Genomic DNA, 22,450 nt, shown 5'->3' with positions numbered 1-22,450 from the left:
CCTCTTCACTTGTTCCTCGTGTCATTTCAACTACTCCACAAAATTCATCAAAATCGTTCAAATCTTTGAGTTATTCGGCTGACAAACAGACAGACAAAATAACAAACGCGACCCGAAAACATACCCTCCTTGACGGAGGTAATAAACGGGACCTTAAAGTGCGAACTTGACTTTCACCCCGAACGACATGGACAGCGAGGCGATTCGCAGCTCACAGCAACTCCCATTGAAAATAATGGAGAAAAACAACCTTGAGCATCTGACATTTTTACATAAAACAAACGCAGTAACAATGTCTAAAAACCCAGTTAATATATCCAGGAGAGTTTTAGGCACATCCGCAAAGGAGTTTTTATGTTGTGATGTTAATGCTGTTGTCCCCTGTGCACAGTGTAGTGAAACATTGCAAACGAACTATTTTGTTGAACACAGAAAAACTGTTTGACACCCTCTATAAGGAAACTTGAACATTTTTTATTTTTTCTCTTTTCCCTTATGTTTTGTTCGTTTGTTATTGCATTTGCTGATTTTTTTTGTCTGCGTCAATCCTGAGTTTTATTTTTGAAGGTCAGATCGCGTTGCCTGTGGAAGGTTTTTTTTTTTTTTTTTTTTTTTACATCATACAGGTTTAAATCATCTCTCAACATCACTGGAAACAGGAAACCGCTGAAATAAACTTTTTGTTAAAAAAAAAAAATAGCGAGCCATTTTTGTTTGGAGCCGGAAGTTGGATATCACATGATGCGTGACGTCCACAGTTAACGACCGTTAGTATATAGTTCAGCGCTCCGTAAACAATCTTCCCACAAACGCTTGCAGTCCTGTTGGTTGCGGTAGTGCACAATTTAAGCTGGTTGCCAACCCACATTAAACACGAAATAAGAAGAAGAAGTAGAAGTATTTTGTTTGTGTTTACTGTTGTGTAATTATGCGGTCTGCAAGTCTACGATGGGAGACTTTGGAGGCCCTCAAAAACTCGCCGAAGGGACAAATTAAGTTCGACTCACACTGGCTGGAAAGAGGCGAGGTAAGTTAATGCTAAGCTAACGTGAGCGATGATCTTTTGTGGAAGCCTATTTAACACCACTTTTTTACACTACGAATTACATCTAGCTCAGAAAATAACACTCAAAGCATTTATTTGGTGACTATTAGTGATGACGGTACAAAGAGGCCAAGGTTCGTTTTAGCAAGTAACCTTGCCAGTTTTTCTGAGAAAAAAAAAGCAAGCCGGCCACTCCAAAAAACAATTTACTCATCAATTTCGTTTCAATGGAGGCAGTACAGACAGCTGCCTCAGTTCCGGAAAACTTTTTTTAAGTCCAGCCATAATGCAACTGAATATCCTTATTGTGTATTGTTGTATTGGGTATTTGGATGTTATCTAGCTGAAAAAGTCTGGATGGTGTAGCCCTTCTACTTAAAGTGTGAAGCAACATTGTGTGGTGCAAATATTTGCCAGAAATGGATCACTTTGCCCGGTTCTGGATCATGACACTCTGTGTCACTTTGGGTTCATTCCTGGCATCTGGCTGGAGCCCTTCTAATGCAGAATGATACACACTGTGCCAGAGAATGTGTTTTGAACACAAAATGATATAATTATACTTATTGCATGAGAATTTACTTAGTTTCAAAAGACACTGTTATACGTATTTACTAGCAAAAAATGAAGTGTGGAGGTGAGATTTCTCCCGAATTAAAAAGTAAAAGCCCCCACATTCATGCCCATTTCTGATGTTGAGATGACCCCCAAAGTACACATGACTCACAAGTACTGACATGAGACTGCTGCTTCAGTGATCTACAACCGGCAAATTTTCACGTCAGAGATAAATGCACGCAGCAATTAAACAGCAAGACATGACACACTAACATTTTCTACCTAAGTAAGTATTTTCCCACTCTAGAACCAAAAACACAGAATAGCTAACTCACCTTTGCCATGTCTTAGAGATCGTTACTTTCAAATTGCAGGAATGAGTGAGTCAGAAAACGCGTGCACACCGGAGACACCGGGATGTTTTGATTCCTCTGCTGATCAGAAGGATGGCTGGATCCGGTCGAGCTTGTGGTCATTTGTAGAAAAACTTCAGTCTTTCCACTGGTACCAAGTATTGGCTTATTCGTGCTGATAACGAGAAATGGCAGCGCAAATACTACAACAGTGATCCGGAACTGGGCAAGTGACTGTGCTTGGAGCTTCAACCACTTGAGCAGGCAAGTTATCCTGGTGATTATCTTATCTGTGGATAAATGAATATTTCCTCAGATTGAGTCTTAGTATTGGACTTCTTCCTGGACATCTCGAATGCCTTCAGCACCATAAAGCCCCTTGTGCTCCAGGACAAACTGAACAGGATGTGAGAGAACCCCTGCCTGGTAACTTGGATCTCCAGCCACCTCACCGACAGGCCGCAGTATCTCAGTCTGAGGCACACCATGTCTGACACTGTGATCAGCAGGAGGAGTACAGGAGCCTAGTGAAGAACTTTGCTGCCTGGTGCCACACAAACCATCTACAGTTCAAAATATCAAAGTCAAAGAAGCTGGTCATTGACTTTGGGAAGTCCAGCCCAAGTCCGCAACCAGTTCTGATCAAGGGAGCTGAGGTGAAGGCTGTGGATTCCTACAAGTTCCTTGGGCTGTGGCTTGACAGCAGACTGGGCTGGACAACCCACACCAACCACCTGTACAGGAAGGGACAGATCACACTGTACTTTCTGAAGAGGTTGTGGTCATTTAACATCTGCAGTAAACTCCTCTGGATGTTCTTCCAGTCTGTAGTAGCCAGTGTACACAGTGCACATCCAGGCTGAACAAACTGAACAGGCATATTGGCTCTGTGGTTGACATGAAACTGGACTCTCTGACATTGGCAAAGAAGAGAATACTGGACATTATGGATGATGCCAATCACTTTCTGCACACCGTCATCAGCAACCAGAGCAGCCTCTTCAACCACAGACTGCTCCTTCCCAAGTGCAGGACCAACAGGCTTGGAATTCGGTTGTCCCTCAGGCCATCAGACTGTTCAACTCCTCACTTTGGGGGGGGGGGAGGAGGAGGAGGAGGAGGAATGAAAGGAACAGTAGTAGCCAGTAAACCAGTATTTATGTCTGGTATTGTCTGGTCTGCATTTATATAGTGCTTTTCTATCAGGCTATCAAAGCCCTTTACAAATAATGCCTCACATTCAGCCCGATGTGAGGGTGCTGCCATACAAGGCGCTCACTACACACCGTGAGCAACGAGGGGATTTTCCAGTCAGGCTGGGATTTGAACCAAGGATCCTCTGGTTTCAAGCTCAGTGCTTTAATCACTAGACCATCTCCTTAATTTATATTGTGTATTTCTATTAATATTTGCAAACTGTTCTTTTTTACTTTCACTTTAGATACGCTGTGTGCTGCTATACGATGCTGCTGGAACCTCAATTTCCCTGAGGGAGTCTTCCCAAGGGATCCATAAAGTTCTGTCTAATCTATCTAATCTAACAAAATGTGGGAAAAGCCAAGTGCTGTGAATATTACAGTGTATGGATTTACCTAATTAAACTCAAGCAGCCACTGTTTTATTTGTGCAGCTATCAGATTTTCAATTCCCCATAATTATTGCTCATTTCGGAATAACCTTTACAAGAAAAATTGTTCAATTGTAATTAAATCACTAACAAACCAAAGTTCAGATATGGAGTTATGTTATATCACAGAAGTCCAAAACAAGCAGTGTTTGGTATAAATTTGACCAAGAACAGGGGAGTTCCTACATGACTCGGAACATACAGAATTATATGTTGAATATGAAATGTTGAACATATTTAACTAAACATCGGTGTGTGTGTGAGAGAGAGAGATTTTCTTTGAGTTTGTAATTTACTGTTTAAGCTTGCATGCATGATATTAACTTTTCTGTGCTTCTGCAGGATATCTTGGCAGGGTACAATGAGGTTCTCAGCTTGTCCCCATTTGCTGGTGCTGTTCTGGATCGGCTTACCAACCAGTCTTTGCAGACATCATTTGTGAGCTCTGGACACTCCAGCCCTGGCTTTTCTGTGGAGAGTCCAGCCTGTCCTTCTTCAGCTGCATCTACTCCTGAGGTCAACGGTAAACCCACTGTGCTTTCAGTGGCTCTGCCTTCAAAGTTTGACGCTGAGCAGGTGAGTCTCCCTTTGACTACACAATGATCTGACATTTTTGTTGTCTCATGGTGTGTGTTAGTGTGAGCAATTTGTGTGTGTGCCATATAATTGAATATGTTTAATTAAATTATTTGCTTTTGTGGTTTAATTTATACACGTGCAATCTCACCATGTTTTGTGTGCCAGTTACAGCTTCTAATTTCTGTGCAATGAAATATGGGATATTCCTCCATTTTTCACCCTTTGTCACACGACTTACTTGCACTGTAAGTAGTTGGTAATCAGATTTAGAAAATCCAGCTTTGCTGATGATATTCATCCGCATATACAGTAAAACCCACCTAAACCGTCAATGTATAAATGGATACTCGCACTCACCGGACTAAAGCAAAAGTCCCAATGTTTTTCTGTGGTTTTCCATGTAATGGCCCAGTCACACAGCACACGGCGATTCCTGAACAAAGGGAAAAAGTAAAAAAACGTTACAATTCGTTGAGAAAAGGTGGACGAAAGAGCTTTTATCACCGAACAGTCTGCGAAGCAAGAGCGCAAAAGGGACGAAAGAGGAACTTAACAAAACCGTAGCTCACGATCTCAATGAAAGGCGCCTGGATATTGGATATTATATTATAATGGATATTTGCTCACATGAGACAGAACGTCCCACCCCATCGCAATGCATTTTCAGTAAACCCCTGTCGGTTTTTAATGAAACAGTCTGGATGTGCCCAGTCAAAAAGGTACGAAAGAATTTCAGCACCGACACTTGCTGATTTGAGGAAATTCGATGCCTCTATTTTTTTCAAACTGTGCTCAGACCTGGCACCTAAACAAGGCCGGCCTTGAATAAAGGCCGGTGATTAACAAAATGCTCCTTGCTGACTGCACTGTAATATGGTGTTAAGGTTCATATATCCCTGGGTGTGGCAAACCAAAGACAACTGCTTTAGATCAGAGCCCTCTGTGGGGCTGCGAACCCTCCCCACAGCATGACATGCACCTGCCAAACGATGGAGACCCAACAGGGCCGTGATTTGTCACTTTTACATTTTCACTCCTTCCTCTCCCGTCATATTTTATCTAATAGTTTTTTGCAGTGCGCCCGCAGATTACATTTTGATCATGGATCAAATACATTTGATAATAAGACGCCCACCAACGCGACAAAGAACTTTAAAAGGGTCATGCGCATGTCAACGCCATTGCATGGCCACCGAGTTGTAGAAGCATAAATCAGGCTTTACGATTTTAAGGCACCGCAGCGGACTGAGGGGAAAAAGAGTGGCTCAGCTACATGTAATGCTTTTAATGCACATATTGCCCAGCACTTATTTAAGGCAGGCATTTATTTTTTCAGACAAAAATTTGACTCAGCCATTAAATGAGGCAGCTCCTAATTCAAGGTCAAGGCTTTTAATCAAGGAAATACGTAACCCTGATTGGTGCTGGAGATTCCCCGTAGATTGTTCGGCCTGGTCTGTTTACTAATAAAATGGATTTTAAAGGGTAAAATGAATAGTAACAGGTCTCTTTACAGAGTACATCAGCATGCCACACGTCACCAGCAGTTAATCAGCGAAATTGAGTAGTGCCATCTGTGGTTGTAAACAGTGCCATCTTGTGGTCATAGTTGACAGTACTGTATTATCTATTTATTTATTTAATATAGTGCATCCTGAATGTATTCACAGTGCTGCACTTTGTCCACATTTTGTTATGTTACACCCTTGTTCAGAAATGGAGTAAACTCATGGGGATAGTCGTGTGAATACTTTGTAAATACTTTCCAGGTGCACTGTACAAGTTGCTTTGGAATATGTTGTAGACCTCCCAAACTCATTAAAAACAGACAAAACAAACAACAACAAAAAAACAAACAACCCAGTAATTTGTAGTCAAGATGTCACCATGAAGAGAGTCATGTCTGTACTTTTGACACCATATTATCTTTTAATTTAGATATTAAAGGTTACTAAAAAGCCTTTTTCCAGTTTGGAAAAATTCCAGAGATTGTTCCCATATTGGTTCAGTAGCTTTTGCTTAAGCATGATTTCATTTTATCCAAGTTTCATATGGTTATTAATTTTTCATTTTTTGTTTTTTCCATTTATTTTTGGCTGTTTATTCGGATTGTACTGGCAGCTGACTAAACAGCTCATCCTACACTTCCCTATCCATGGCCAAGTCCTGTAACTCTTCCCGAGGGATCCTGAGGCATTCCCAAGCCAGATGGGAAATATAATCTCTCCAGCGTACCTTGGGTTTCCCAGGCCTCCTCCTGTTGGATGAGCTTGGCAGGTGTCTCTAGGGAGATCACTTGGAAGCATCCTCACTAGATGCCTGAACCACCTCACCTGGCTAGTTTCAATGCGAAGCAGCAACGGCTTTACTTGGAGTCCCTCCCAGATATTCAAGCTTCTCACTCTGTCGAGGAGTGTAAACCCAGATACCTGACAGAGGACTCTTACTTCCACCCCTCTTATTTCCTTACTCTTACTTCCGCCGCTTGTTTCCGTGACCGTTATTATTTCAGTCATTACCCAAAATTCATGACTGTAGGTCACGACAGGAATGTAATTTTACTGATAAAACGAGAGTGTCACCTTCTGGGCTCAGCTGCTTCTTCACCACAATGGTCTGGTACAGCTTCCCTAAAACATCAGACGCCGCCCCAATCTGTCTGTCGATCTCATGCTCAAACCTATCCCCATTCGTGATCAAAACCCCGAGATACTTAAACTCCTCCAATTGGGGCAGTAACTCTCTCCTCACCCGCATGGGGCAATCCACCCTTTTCTTCCAGAGGACCATGGTCTCAGTTGTTTCACACTTGGCATCAAATCTGAACATTTCAATAATGCTCTATTTATTTAGTTTACTTTGACATGCTTGTGTGTTGACAGTCATGTTAATTTACAGTTGTATGCAAAAGTTTGGGCACCCTTGATAATTTTCACGATTTTTCTTTATAAATCATTGGTTGTCTGGATCAGAAATTTCAGTTAAATATGTCATAGTAGACGAACAGACTGACATTTGAGAAGTGAAATGAAGTTTGTAGTATTTACAGAAAGTGTGCAATAATTATTTAAACAAAATTAGGCAGGTGCATAAATTGGGGCACCCTTATCATTTAATTGATTTGAATACATTTAGCACTAATTATTGAAAGACAAAATTGGCTTGGTAAGCACTATTAAGTGCGCCATGAGCGGCACCGTCCCGACGCGCGAATTCCTCTGCACGTCTTTCATTACAAAATCTCCTGTAACAGTGGAATGTGCCGCAAAAGTGCTGATGTCCACATTTTCTGCGATTTCTCTGGTAGTCACACGACGTGCCAGATCAACACAGCCTTCACTTTGGAAATGATCTGGTCGTTTCAGCCTGTCGATGGCCGCTCGGAGCGCGGCGCGCCCTCTGCCGGTGTGGGTCGTCTTTAATCCGGTTGTAATGGTCCTTAATCTGTGTGACGCTGATAGAATCTTCACCGAAAGGCATCTGAATTTTATGAATGGTTTCCACCTGGCTGTCTCACACAGTTTACTGAAAAAATTTTCATGGAGCAAAGCGGCAGTCGCTCAGCCATTTCCCTGACAATGGAAATCCGACGAAGGGGCTGGACCAGTGCTCACTCAAAGCCTGCCCACAGGCGAATGACGCAACCGACAGGGGTGGAAAAAACTCACGCATGCGCACGAAGGTTCAAGCTTGGCTGATGCAAGCGCACATGATTCAAATCCATATCGTTTTTGAAAAAAATAAAAGGTCCATTACTTTTTGGACAGACCTCGTATATTTAACTGAAATTGCTGATCCAAACAACCAATGATTTATAAAGAAAAATCATGGAAATCGTCAGGGGGCCCAAACTTTGACCTACCACTGTATCTTGTCTGTTTGGTTGATTGTGCAGCCTGACTGAATGGCTCCACAACTAAAAGCTGATTTGCAAATTTTTAAAGTCACAAACAGTGACTTAGAATTAGAATTTAAATTAATTTAAAATACAATTAAAGTCACTTAATCTAAAATACATTTGAGAATGGAGACCTAAATGGGAAGCGCTGACCTACATTTCCTATTTTAACAGGTGAAATTTAACACTCTTCCTCAGCTATGATCCCCCCCCCCCCCCCCCCAAAAAAAAAGTGGAATGTTTGTGTTGAATTTGAGTTTTGTTGCACTTTATGTGATACAGGCTACCAGCAGTCAGATGAACGGCCATTCAGAATCAGATGTTTCCAGCCCTACACTGCCGCCTGCCTGTCTGTGCTTTCCGCCCAGAGCCATGGAGATCGCAGGGTCAGATACGGCTTTGTGAGGAGGAATACCGGGAAAGGGCCAAGGTGGAGAGTGTCAGCTTTAAGTCTCTCCCCTAAAGCATCAGAAAGCAAAAGTTTCAAGTAATGTCTTGCACATATAAATATAAACGTTCCTTCCATCTCTTGGCCCAGATGGCACTCCGGCTGCGGCAGGAGAGACAGGAGCAGGTTTTTGCAGCCATAGTGAGCCATGCCTCAGAGCAACTGAAACACTTTGAAGAGTTGATGGAGATGAAGCAGCGGACCAGGAAGCATTCAGAGCATGAGAGACATGATCGACAGAGAGTAAGAGCTGGCATTTGCTGGTGGTGAACATTTCTAGAAGGTGATATGATGTGTGTGTTGAAACTCCATCTCCCACCCCACCGCACTCTTTCTGCATGGCAGGACTAAAGAGAGCATAATGGCGCCCGGAGAAGCTGAAAGAAGAGCACAGAATAAAGGTATTGTGGTCTGCTGTATTTGAGAGGTTTGGTAGTTCTGTCTCCACGAGCACACATTAAATTATAACACAGTTTACCAGGCAGCAGCTTTGCTCTTGATGGTAACCAAACCGGGGTTTTTGAAAATTACAGCTCAGTTCAAGCTGCATATCACTTCAACCACACCTGCTCCTATTTTCATCATGCATGTGATATTTCTGCAACAAACCTAGAATGTCCAGCGGGTGGCACTGTCTGTGGAATATTACATAAGCAAAAACAGATGTGGTTTTTTGGATTGACCTGTGGCACCAGAGTTGAGGAACATCTAATCAGTTGTCCTCATTATTTGCCCTTTTAATTTAGAGAACTATAAGATGCGAGAACTTACTGTTCGTGACCTTGTCTATTCCCACACTGGATTTTACAAGGTATAAGCCGAAGTGCTTTCCAGAGCTGAGGGAATAAGTGCTATCACTGCATGAATGAGAGACTCGCTAATGGTCTTCTTAGTTTTAAGGTACCTGTCCCTGTTCCAGGCTTATGGCATAATCCAAATAAATCAGAACTCCAAAATGTCGTGGGGGGGGATATGTTGAAAGTGAGCTTGGAAGTTGAGGTTCATCTGGGAAACGCCGGCCAAATCACCTATATTGACGTCACCATGAGCAGTCGGTGTAAATAATCATGAAGAGCTATTGAACTAATTATGATAATACAATGCAGGTTATGTCTTAAGACTGAGGTCACAATGTTACTGGTGTTGACTGTTGCTCTTGTTTACAATTTGTATCTGGAATTTCAATCGGGAAATAGTGACATTTCTGTTTGTCTGGATTCCTGTTCCTGTTAGCTAAAAACACTGTATGTTCTGTCAGTTGGTGTAGTATCGTTGCCCTCATCCAGTCACCACTGGTTACTCAGCGGTTGATGACTGCTCATGAATGCTGCCAGTTAATCAGTTTGGTCTTCATCCTTGTTGCTGTCAGATCCTGAACCTGCGCCAGCGGGAGGCGGAGCTTGAGCGCCAGCGGGAGGCGGAGCTTGAGCGCCAGCGGGAGGCGGAGCTTGAGCGCCAGCGGGAGGCGGAGGGCAGTGAGAGATTACGGAACCTCAACAGTATCCAGGAGGAGATCTTGCAGCTCAACCAGCAGCTGCAGCTGTCCACCCAGACTATGACCTTCATCCCGCCAACCTGTCTCAGTACATACAGCACCCGTGGGAACCAGCTCTGCTCTCAGGTGTCAGAGTTGTGAGAAAAACATCAGAGGTCAGTTATGGAGTTTGTTTATATTTGATATTTCTTGCTCTGAAGGGGGAGGGGGGGGTCAATACCCTTGTGACTGTGAGGTCTGCATTTTTTAGTTTATTTATTTTTGTTACTTTAACCGTCTGACATCCACAGCATCAGCTTCTTTTTGGCTCCTCCCCTGGTGGGGACACCACAGCAGATCAGTCTCCATCTCACCTGGTCCTCTGCATCTTCCTCTGTCACACCAACCACCCATGCCCTCCACCCGGCAAGTCCATAAACTTCTATTTAGCCTCAATCTTGTCATCTTGCCTGGTGGCTCCATCTCTCAGCTCCTTCTCCCTGTGTACCCTGTAAACCTGTTCATCCTCATCACTCCCAAGCAATCACAGCATCATCAGCTCTGCCTCCTGTCTTGTTGTTAGCACCAACGTCTTGTACACTTTCCCCTTCACGTTTGCAAATGTCCTTCTATCACAATCAATCCTGCCTTTTGTCCACCCACTCCACCCTGCCTGCACTTCATGCCTTTATCACACTCTCCACTTCTTTGCATAGTTCACCCTCCAAGTATTCCAACTCATCTACTTCACCACTGCCACTCACTGCAGCAGCAGTGCTCCACTGTGCTCCTCTTACCATTTATTGCTTGAATGGTTTGCTTAAATTCAGCTCAGGTGTAGAACTTTGTTCAGGTCTGGAGACTGGCCAGGCCACTCCAGGACCTTGAAATGCTTCTTACAGAGCCCCTCCTTAGTTGCCCTGGCTGTGTGTTTGGGGTCATTTCATGCTGGAGACCCAGCCGTGACCCATCTTCAATGCTCTTACTGAAAGGAAGGGTTGTTTGCCAGAATCTCGCAATACATGACCCCATCCATCCTCCCCCTTCATACTGTGCAGTCGTCCTGTCCCCTTTGCAGAAGAGCACCCCCAAGTATGATGTTTCCACCCCCATGCTATCATGGTTGGGAGTGGTTTTCTTGGGGTTGTTCTCAGTCCTCTAATCAGAGGTGGACAAAAGTCGTCATGAATAGTCAAGTCTCAAGTCAGCATATTGTGAATAGTGCATCCCAAAATCCTAGGTTTCCCCCTTTTGCAGTTGTTTTTGTTTTCAAAAATGTGCAATCATGTTCTTTGTGTCAAAACACAAACAAGACTAGGATTTGATGTGAGTAAGACTTCTCTCTTCTCCCAGGAGATTTTCCTTGCATGGAGGACATGAATGTGGCGGATCGAACCCTTCACGAAATGAGGGATCTCCTCCAGCTGTTGCGCAACAGGCCTCTGAGGTGCAGGAGAAAAAGGAGCAGGAGGAGGAAGAGGAGCTACAAAAGCAGGCAGCGATTCAGGCCCAGCAGCTGGCCGAGAAGACGGCCGCACAGTTGGCCAGGGAGAAAGCTGAGAGAAAAGGTGAGATTCAGACAGTGGAAGCATCAGGAAAATTAAATACTTGTGTTAGCTCACTGTGTGGGAACCATGGTATAAGCGCATTAAACAACGAGAAGTCGTGCATTATACGGTTTTGAATGCACGACACGGAGTCCTAAAACAACCACGACGCGGAGTAACACCACTCCGCTTTGCATCATGGTGTTTTAGACTCCGCGTCGTGCATTCAAACCATATAATGCACGGCTTCTCGTTGTTTAATCCTTTATTTATAAACTACAAACAATACCGATACATAGTAGTAGTGTCAGGTTATTCCAGATTCCGTCTTTATGTTTTAATCTGTCGAACCCCAAGCAGTTTCTTGTGCTTTATTGTTTGCTCTCTATGGGCTTATTTTCACTGCACCTGCACATCCTGTACCTCTGTGGTAACAATACAAACATAGCTAGTCATAGGTCAAACTCAGAAATGGCTTTTCAGCAGTGCAAAGTAGTTATAATGCCATAAATCACAAAAGAAGAAATTCTATTGTAGTTTATTTTACAAAAACGTTTAAAAAAGGTGGAATCTCTCTATAGCATTTTCCCAAGTGCCCACAGTCACAATTCAGTTTCAGTTTATTTCATTTATATAGCGCTAAATCACAACAAAGTTGCCTCAAGGCGCTTCACACAAGTAAGTCACAGCTGCCTTTCAGGTATTGTAGCTCCCTCACAAGTGAACACTGATACTTGACACTGTATTTTTCAGATTTATTCCTGCATGTTACTTTTGTATTGGTAACATTTGACGCATGGTTTCTGACACCAGGGCTGAAGTTCAGCGCAGATGATGCTACACTGACGTGGTACAACCAGCTTCAGGAATCGGCAAGTCAGTGCGCTCTGTCCTTCAGTCTGCTCTCATCTTCTAAAGATACCCAGGTTGGTTTGTGCTTTTGCTTGTGAACTTCTATAATGCAGTCTTTGGTTAGTAATAATAAATTGCCTATGTATGTGAAAATCAGTCCCCCAGTGTTTTGAATGCTACTGGGATTTAAGTGTTTTGGTGGGGTCAAACAAAATCATGAACTTCTCAGATTTCTTCTGCAATCCGTAAGAGGGTGAAGTTCTTGGAAACTATTTCATACTAGAATTTTTGAATGTGCTTTAAAGAGTTCTAGTCTCTTCCTGCTGAGCTTGTAATTATGAGATCATGCATTTTACTGCAAACAAGCTAAAGAGTTCAGATGGTTGCTCTTGGTCTACTGTTATATTAGTTATTACTGGCCTTCAGCCTAAAACTGCGCAATAGAAAATATAGAAAATTTGCCAGATTTCTCACTTGTCTGCTACTTTTGAATGTGAACTTTATGTAATTTTTAGAGAATTAAATTCATATGTAAAAGTGATCCCATGGTGGGTGATAATGGCAACAAAGGATTTATTATTTATTTATTGTGCTACAGAACATTTATTTTGTGCCACAATGGTGACATGGTAGACAAGTAAGAAAAAACCTGCTGTTGAAGTGATTCTTATGTGAAACAGCAGCTGACGACTTGATTTATTTCTGAGTTGGTTTTTGTGCAGACTGTCTTGATTTCTCTTCCCTGCATTCAGATCAAGAAGCTGAGGATGGACCTTAAGAAAGCAGCCACCACCCCTATTAATCAGATCTCCAGCGTCTCCGGGAACCAGCTTCGAGAAATCTTCGACAAGTTGGACAAGCTGCTCTCCGGACGGACCGGTGGTGACTGGGGGGAGGTCCGTCTCCACCTCTGATCATCCACAGGGACTGGACTTTGTTTATTATAGAACAGCAGAGATGCTTGTGGTGAGTCATCTTATTTGTGTCTAATATATAAAGTAACAAAAGAGTTGGTTTCAAAAAGCAGATAGCACAATAATAAGAAATGGTGGTCAGGTAAAATTGGGTGGAGTTATTGCTCCATTCAAAAACCTGGAGCAGGCTGCTGTGCATCACGACAATGAACCTGCACTGTATATCCTTTTCCCTGCTTTGTGAGCATCAAGTGTAAACTGATGCACTGTCTGACTCGGGCACAGAAGGCGCATGCGTGAGTGGGGTGCATGCGAGCGTTTGAAGCTACTAGAGAGTCTAACACTTTGGACTTTTGCACATATATTTTGGGATTTTTAATCCTTGTGCGCTCTGCTTTTTTGTATGCAAGTCACTGACGAACAACTGGGACCAAAGAAAGTGGCTGAGGATATCGATGACATCAAACGATCTCTGGAGTTTTTGTCGGAAGAGGTTTCTGCTGTCAGGCTGCAGCAGAAAAACCATTCTGGACTTGGTCGAGGAGGGTGAAGGTGCTGAAACTCCAGAATGATGAAAGGATAGCACATATGGATTGAATCACGTGCGATACATCAGACATGCTTGAACACTCGTGCACATGCATGAGTTTTGTCACGCCTGTTGGTGACGTCATTCGCCTGTGGCCAGGCTTTGAATGAGGAGTGGGGACAGCCCTCCCGGCTATTTTTCATTGTTCAGGAATGGCGCTTTCCTTTCTGATTTAAGGCTCTCTTTTCAGAGGAGCTACAGCATCCAAAGTTGTCCTCAATGAGGATATAAAACTATTGATGAGATAATCTAGCTCACTTGCAGAGTTTAGGTAGCTACTCTGCACTGGTTTGATATATGGCATTGGGGAACATAAGAAGGAATCATATCCTTAAACCTAGTTACAGCGCTTTCTGAAAGACTTCTACTGTAATGAAACGTATTCCCCATTGCTGGGTAGTCCATCAGAGTAAATGTAAATGTTATTAAGAAATGATCAGACAGAAGGGGGTTTCAGGGAATACTGTTAAGTCCTTCAATTTCCATACCATAAGTCAGAACAAGATCTAAGATATGATTAAAGTGGTGGGTGGACTCATTTACATTTTGAGCAAAGCCAATCGAGTCTAACAATAGTTTTAAATGCAGTGTTGAGACTGTCATTCTCAGCATCTGTGTGGATGTTAAAATCGCCCACTATAATTATCTTATCTGAGCTAAGCACTAAGTCAGACAAAAGGTCTGAAAATTCATAGAGAACTCACAGTAACGACCAGGTGGATGATAGATAATAACAAATAAAACTGCAGCAGGAGGAGTGCTTTAGCTAGGCACATGAAGATTACACTGTGAAACAAAACGTTATCTAGTTAACTAGATCCATCTAACTGCACAGATTAAACAGTGAACAGATACAGCAAAACGCGGCTGTGCTCCGGAACAGGAAGGGATACAATACCGCGGTGAGAGCCAACCACCAGTAGAGGACCTCCACTGGTGGTTGGCTGGATAGTCGGATAGTTTTCTCACAGACCTCGTATATCAAAATCAGCCAAAAATATCATGGATTTGAGGGACTGGGTGAAACCTCGGCCATCTTGAAAAACTGTCTCTCAACGTGACCATCGCCTGCTACTCATTGTCTTGAAGCACAGCAGTTGCTGCCATTTTGGCCTAAGTTTTATATAGGTTAAGAGCATGTTGAGTCACGCTGATTAATACAGCAAGTATGAGAGAGCATATCTCACCCATATTGGCCTCTCTTCATTGGCTTCCTGTTAATTCTAGAATAGAATTTAAAATTCTTCTTCTTACTTATAAGGTTGTGAATAATCAGGTCCCATCTTATCTTAGGGACCTCGTAGTACCATATCACCCCAATAGAGTGCTTCGCTCTCAGACTGCAGGCTTACTTGTAGTTCCTAGGGTTTGTAAGAGTAGAATGGGAGGCAGAGCCTTCAGCTTTCAGGCTCCTCTCCTGTGGAGCCTGCTCCCAATTCGGATCAGGGAGACAGACACCCTCTCTACTTTTAAGATTAGGCTTAAAACTTTCCTTTTTGCTAAAGCTTATAGTTGGGGCTGGATCAGGTGACCCTGAACCATCCCTTAGTTATGCTGCTATAGATGTAGACTGCTGGGGGGTTCCCATGATGCACTGTTTCTTTCTCTTTTTGCTCTGTATGCACCACTCTGCATTTAATCATTAGTGATTGATCTCTGCTCCCCTCCACAGCATGTTTTTTCCTGGTTCTCTCCCTCAGCCCCAACCAGTCCCAGCAGAAGACTGCCCCTCCCTGAGCCTGGTTCTGCTGGAGGTTTCTTCCTGTTAAAAGGGAGTTTTTCCTTCCCACTGTAGCCAAGTGCTTGCTCACAGGGGGTCGTTTTGACCGTTGGGGTTTTACATAATTATTGTATGGTCTTGCCTTACAATATAAAGCGCCTTGGGGCAACTGTTTGTTGTGATTTGGCGCTATATAAAAAAAATTGATTGATTGATTGACACACTGAGTAAATATAAAGTCTTAATCTTACCTGCTCATTTCAGTTGGGGTCAACAACAGTTTGACGAAAACTTATCCACATCAAGTGTCCTGATTGTGGAAAATGACGTCTGAAAATACTTTACTTTCTTACTCGTGGCTGAAGAAACATAGCGTTTAAAAGAAGTCCCACGGTGGTTTGTCTCACAGTCTGAACTAGAGAACGCCGGTGTGTTTCACAACCAGACAATGAACATATTTTAAAAGTTGAAAGACTCACAGCGCCTCATTCATTCACGTCAGTGTTTACACAGCGCCTCATTCATTCACGTCAGTGTTTACCACAGACATCAGTTGATTCTTCTGCATAAAATAAAAAAAAAATGTTAAAGTTTTCTAATTGGCCGCCGTGTCTAACAGAGAGGTCAAGAGACAGCGTCAGTGTGCTCGATGGCATGGTTGTCAATATTTATGTGTTCTGCCTGCCACACGAAAGGGTTCTGCTGGTGGTGGAAACACAAATCAAGCAGTACTGATCCGAACCGCTCGGTGGAAACGGGCTGTCAGCATATGCTGGCTAAATTGTCAAGTGTGACAGGTCGCTAAGTTATAACAAAATAATATTTAGCCTATGCATGAAGGTGATCAGTACTGTATAACAAAAAAAAGATAATGATGTGCTTCTAAACTTAGCTCATTGCTTTATCTGCATTGGTAAATTCTTTTTTTTTTTCTGTTATATATGGAGACAGGCTGGAAACAGTATGCCAAACTGGACTTTCTGATGGTTGTGGAGTAGCTTTCTGACCTCGGTGAACGTGGCTGTTGCTCTGGTGACTCTTGCAGTGTAATCCAGAATGATGGCAACTGTCTCCCTGTTGTACCGAAGTGGAGCATGGGTGCACGCCCGGCTCATTACGTTGACAGAGTCTTGAAATCGTGGAGCTTGTCCACTATCTTACATGGTTTCCCAGTGGGTTTTTTTTAGTTCCAGGCTTGTGTGTGAGCAGTCGATGAGCACCTCCTTATCCAGCTGTAGCACATCTGCTTTGAGACTGATGCTGTGGAACTCCATCCAGTTGTCTTAGGCAGCCCCGATATTCTGATGTTCCACCACCGTGCTCTTCCTTCCATCTCCTCTCTTTTGTCTCGTAGCTCTGTCACCTCTATCCTCAGCGTATTTACTGTAGTCTGCAAAGTCACCACCTCGCCTGACTACGAGGTCTGTCCATAAAGTATAGGTCCTTTTTATTTTTTTTAATATATATGGATTTCATTCATATGTTTTTACGTGAGACAAGCTTGAACCCTCGTGTGCGTGCGTGAGTTTTTCCACACCTGTCGGTGATGTCATTCGCCCGTGAGCACGCCTTGGGAAGGAGTGGTCCCGCCCCCTCGTCAGATTTTCATTGTCTGGAAATGGCGGAATGAAAAGGACTTTTTTCCATCAGATTTTTTTCAGTTGCTGTTAGAAACTGGCACCTGGAAACCATTCGAAAAATTTATCTGGCTTTCAGTGAAAATTTTGCAGGCTTCACAGAGAATAAGGACTGTTAACTGTCGCTTTAAGGACCCCTTTAGGGACGGTCGCCGCGCTCCGAGCAGCGCGAAGACGCACAAACCACTGGATAATTTCTAAGCTGATGGCTCTGTGGATATGAGACGTCATGTGCTCTTTCTCTGGTAATCACAAGAGCTGGACATCAGCCATTTTCCCGCAGATTTCACTTTTAACCAGAGATTTTGTCATGGAATGCCGCGCGGAGGCTTCGCGCCTCACAACCGATTCGCTTGATGAGCGAGACAAAGGACACCTCCGTTTCGGCGTGTCAGAGGACAAGTTAGGACATGCCTGTCTCGGCTTTCAATGCTTACCAGTCCAGTAAGTATCAGAGAAATTGTGGAGAGCTAGACATGTCCAAACTTGTCCACTGACACGCCAAAACGGAGGTGTTCCTTTCACTCGCTCATCAAGCAAATCGGTCGTGATGCGCGAAGCCTCCGCGCGGCGTTCCATGACAAAATCTCTGGTTAAAAGTGAAATCTGCTGGAAAATGGCTGATGTCCAGCTCTTGTGATTACCAGAGAAAGAGCACACGACGTCTCGTATCCACAGAGCCATCAGCTTAGAAATTATCCAGTGGTTTGTGCGTCATCGCGCAGCTCGGAGCGCGGCGCGACAACCGTCCTTAAAGGGGTCCTTAAAGCGACAGTTAACAGTCCTTATTCTCTGTGAAGCCCGCAAAATTTTCACCGAAAGCCAGATAAATTTTTTGAATGTTTCCAGGTGCCAGTTTCTAACAGCATCTGAAAAAAATCTGATGGAAAAAAGCCCTTTTCATTCCGCCATTTCCAGACAATGAAAATCCGACGAGGGGGCTGGACCACTCCTTCCCAAGGCGTGCTCACGGGCGAATGACGTCACCGACAGGTGTGGAAAAACTCACGCATGCACACGAGGGTTCAAGCTTGTCTGATGTAAAAACATATGAATGAAATCCATATAGTTTAAAAAATAAAAAGGACCTATATTTTATGGACAGACGTCGTATGTTGACAGTCCGGTCTCCATTTCTTGGATTGTCTTTTTCATTTGGTGGATTACATAATGAATCGCCACCGTGTTGTTTTTTACTTCTGCTTTTACTGCCTGGAACTCACTTTTAAGGAAATCAAAGTCTTCAGCAAATGCGATTTTATTTCTGATTTTATAATCATCGGAATTTCAGTTTTCAGCGAGAGAAGAATTTCCAAATTCACAGAGTCGATGTCCATCTCTGGTTTAGCTGGCTGTGCCGGAGACATTCCTGCCAGGGTGGCAGCAGGAGTGTGTCTCGAGGTGGTGTTGGGCCTAGTGGTCACTGCTCCAGTGACTGTAAATTTGCCCAGATTCATCGCCATTTACTCAAATGTATACCTTCACCCCCCTTCTGAAATATTTGCAGAGCAAATTGGTTGATGTATTAATGTGCAGCGCAAGTATTAACTTAAAATATAAAAAGTTTGACAGGAGCTCAAACAAAACACATCTTACTCCATCACCAGCTCAACAGCGCCCCCGGGTAAAAGGTAACAGGTTACTTTATTTATACCCGTAGGTAGATTTGCTTGCAGTCAGCGAGGTAAACGTCTAATGCACATACAGGAAACAGTGTTACAACACATATTTGACATAAAATTATGTTAAAACTAAAATACCATTTAAAAAAAAAAAAAAAAAAAAAAACTCAAAAGTAAAGGTAAAAGTGTTCAAGGTTCCAACAAGTTAAAGTCCCTTCGGCTGCTCCCTTGTTTGCGCTCGGGGTCGCCACAGCAAATCCAGGGTGGATCTGCATGTTGATTTGGCATAGATTTTTACGCCGGATGCCCTTCCTGACGCAACTCCACATTACATGGAGAAATGTGGCAGGGGTGGGATTTGAACCCGGAGCCTTCTGAACTGAAACCAAGTGCATTAACCACTTGGCCACCACATTTAAAAAGAACAGATCAATAAAAGGCAGTGAAAATCCATGTGTGATAGCAGCTGCTGCTTATTCAGTTCAATGATAGCTGCAGGGGCGAAGCTATTTCTGTTCCACTTTGATCTCCACCTTGTCATTTTTATTTATTTATTTTTTCCATCTGTAGAAACAAGGAGAGAGGAAGTGGCTTCCCATCACAAAGCAGCCTTCCCCATCGCTGTGGTGGTCTCGGGCATATGGGAGCGCCACCCGCGACTGGGAGACCTCATCCTCGCTCACTTGCACAAGAAGTGTCGTATGCAGTCCACATTACCCCCCAAAGAAGGCCGGCACATCTATGGAAGAATATCAGAGGTCAGTGGAACAAACACGTTCACTTGCGTGTTTCATGGAGACACAGTATGGGCTCTTGTGAAAGTATCTCTGTAATGACATGCAGTTGCTATTTCATATTTACAGACATGGTTGCCCCTTGGGTGTAGAATATCTGATGCAGTTTCCAGGATGCTCTGTGCTAACATTAAACATATTAATGAGAATAAAGTCAGCTAATTTGGGAACGCAACTCCTTACCAATCTATGGTACACATAGATTATTTTACCCGAGGCCTCAAATACGGCCATCGGATATTGTGAATACTTGCCGTCCGTCCGTCTGTCTGTCTGTCTGTGCTCAGCATAAGTCCAGTGCTGTTTGCTGCCAGAGTCTTCAAATTCACAGGGAGCATTCTTGGGACACAGACCTTGGATAATTGGCAATAAAATATATCAGTGACCACTAATTATTACTGTGTGCGATAAACTTACACTCATGGATACTTTTATGTTGTGCTGCTAACCGGATTAAATAATGTGCAATGTGTCCTTTAGTTATCATAATTGTTTCACATGTTGTGTGCTTCCTCTTGGAAAAATAGATTTTAAAAATAAGAGAATGTGTGTAAGGTTTTGTGTATTATGTCATCACATCTGCAGGGTTCTCGGTTATCGTGTTGATGACTCTGGAGTTGAAGCCCGGATTTTCCTGAATCGGATGACTGGCATGATTCGTCTCTATGCTGGCATCATCCAGCTGAAGTGGCCCGACAGCTCCAAGCAGGTGGTAACAAACAGCGACCAAATACACACGCACACACACACACACACCATAAATATTTTTGCCCTTTGACAAATTTGCAACTTGCAGTTTCAGAACCAACCTCCTATATGTGCCAAGTGTGGTGTAAACTTTAGTGGAAAAACTTACATTTTGACCTATGACCTGGTCCTAATGGTTGACCTTTGGTAAATTTGGTCTTAGTTGGTGATTCCAGAACCCACCTCCTTAAGTGTCAGGTTTGGTGTAATTTGGACACAATACCTGGGAGGAATGGAAGGAAAAAAGAGACAATGTTTCTCAAGTTAATGTGTGGTTGTGTCATTTTGTTTGTGTGTTGTTGTGAGACATGTGAATAGCTGATGTTGGACCTCATGTTGTTTCAGTTGGGCACTCATGGCTTGAACCACGGCTGGCGCTGGATCGCCCAGATGCTGAACATGGAGCCAGTGACTGATGTCACAGCGACGCTGCTGTTTGATTTCCTGGAAGTGAGTTTTGTGTGTGTGTTGTGTGTGTGTGTGTGTGTGTGTGTGTGTGTGTGTGTGTGTGTGTGTGTGTGTGTGTGTGTGTGTGTGTGTGTGTGTGTGTGTGTGGTGTGTGTGTGTGTGTGTGTGTGTGTGTGTGTGTGTGTGTGTGTGTGTGAAGGCTGAAGCAACCGAACATGAAGCAGGGGAACTCATGACCATGTTTTCGTAACTGCTGAGAGTTTGTTCTACTGAAAATGCTGCAGAAACGGTCTCCCAGTGGTCTTCAAGAGTAACTATATCAGCACACTTGGAGCTTTGTGTGTTTAGAGAGAATGCTCTGGTTCATTTTAAAACTTTTTCTGTGCTTCTGCATTTTGTGGAGGTGTCTAAACTGTCGCCTTCATGCAGGTTTGTGGTCACGCGTTGATGAAAGCCTATCAGGACCAGTTCTGGAAACTCATCCTGCTGCTGAAAGAGGAATACCTCCCAAGGTACATGCTCACCTTCGACCTTAAATATGTGCATCACCTTAATATGAACAGTTCCAGAATACTTCAAATTATGAATGTAGTTTTTTTTTTTTTAGGAAACACAATTTCACTGAAGAGTTTTGAATTATTAAATGAATCACTTGAGTCAAACATTTTGAAGCTTTTGAGTCCCGACGTCCAATTTAATTTAGATCCACTTCAAATGACAAAAAGTATAAATGTCAGAAAAAAATATTCAATAAAATGTCAATGAATATCTTAGAGCGCAAAGTCAAATATCTCCCTTTGTTCAACATCACGGATTTAAGTTGTTTTTTTTCAAATCAATTTCTTATTAAATTGTATTCAGTTTATGTCACTTTTCTACCTGATTAAAGCTTTTGAAAAGTAAACCTACCAAACTTTGGGTTAGATCTATTTAAAACCAGATTATCTGAAATGTCGCCTGATTACATAGCACCCCCTGCCCCTCCCAAAAAAAAAAGGTTTTGTATGAACCTGTCTGTGGCCTTGGTGTTCTTCCTTCTGATGAGTATTTTATTGTCTGCAGGATTGAGTCTGTGACGATCAGCGGGGGGGACATGGCCTCCTTTGCCCGACTCAAGTTGTTGTCGAGGTGCGTCACTCGGTGCTCGACAATTTAAAAGTCACATTTACGTATGCAGTGTCTTAAAAAATGATGACTTTGTCTTCACCTGCAGACGTCGCTGCAGAGTCGTTACATCAGCCCACCTGAAGGTCGCTGACCGCCTCCTTCTGGAGCTCATGACGTTGGAGGGGAAGTCAGCAATAATTGGACAAAAAATTATGATTTTTGTAGAGACTTCTTGTAGATATGCTGCTATATGAATCTCTCCCTCAGCCCCAACCAGTCCCAGCAGAAGACTGCCCCTCCCTGAGCCTGGTTCTGCTGGAGGTTTCTTCCTGTTAAAAGGGAGTTTTTCCTTCCCCACTGTCGCCAAGTGCTTGCTCACAGGGGGTCGTTTTGACCGTTGGGGTTTTTCTGTAAATGTTGTACGGCTATTGCCTTACAATATAAAGCACCTTGGGCAACGGTTTGTTGAGATTTGGTGCTATATAAATAAAATTGATTTTATTTTGATTTGTAAAAAAGAAATGTAAATAA

The 22,450-nt window shown here is 43.1% G+C and overlaps 1 pseudogene; it reads left to right on the top strand.

Annotated features, from left to right (window-relative positions):
• The first annotated feature begins 897 nt into the window (after positions 1-897).
• Positions 898-22,070, top strand: LOC117504499 (annotated as a pseudogene).
• The last annotated feature ends 380 nt before the right edge of the window (positions 22,071-22,450 follow it).

This window comes from Thalassophryne amazonica, chromosome 22, assembly GCF_902500255.1.
Source record: "Thalassophryne amazonica chromosome 22, fThaAma1.1, whole genome shotgun sequence".
Taxonomy (NCBI): domain Eukaryota; kingdom Metazoa; phylum Chordata; class Actinopteri; order Batrachoidiformes; family Batrachoididae; genus Thalassophryne; species Thalassophryne amazonica.
This window is presented reverse-complemented; position numbering and strand designations above follow the sequence as displayed.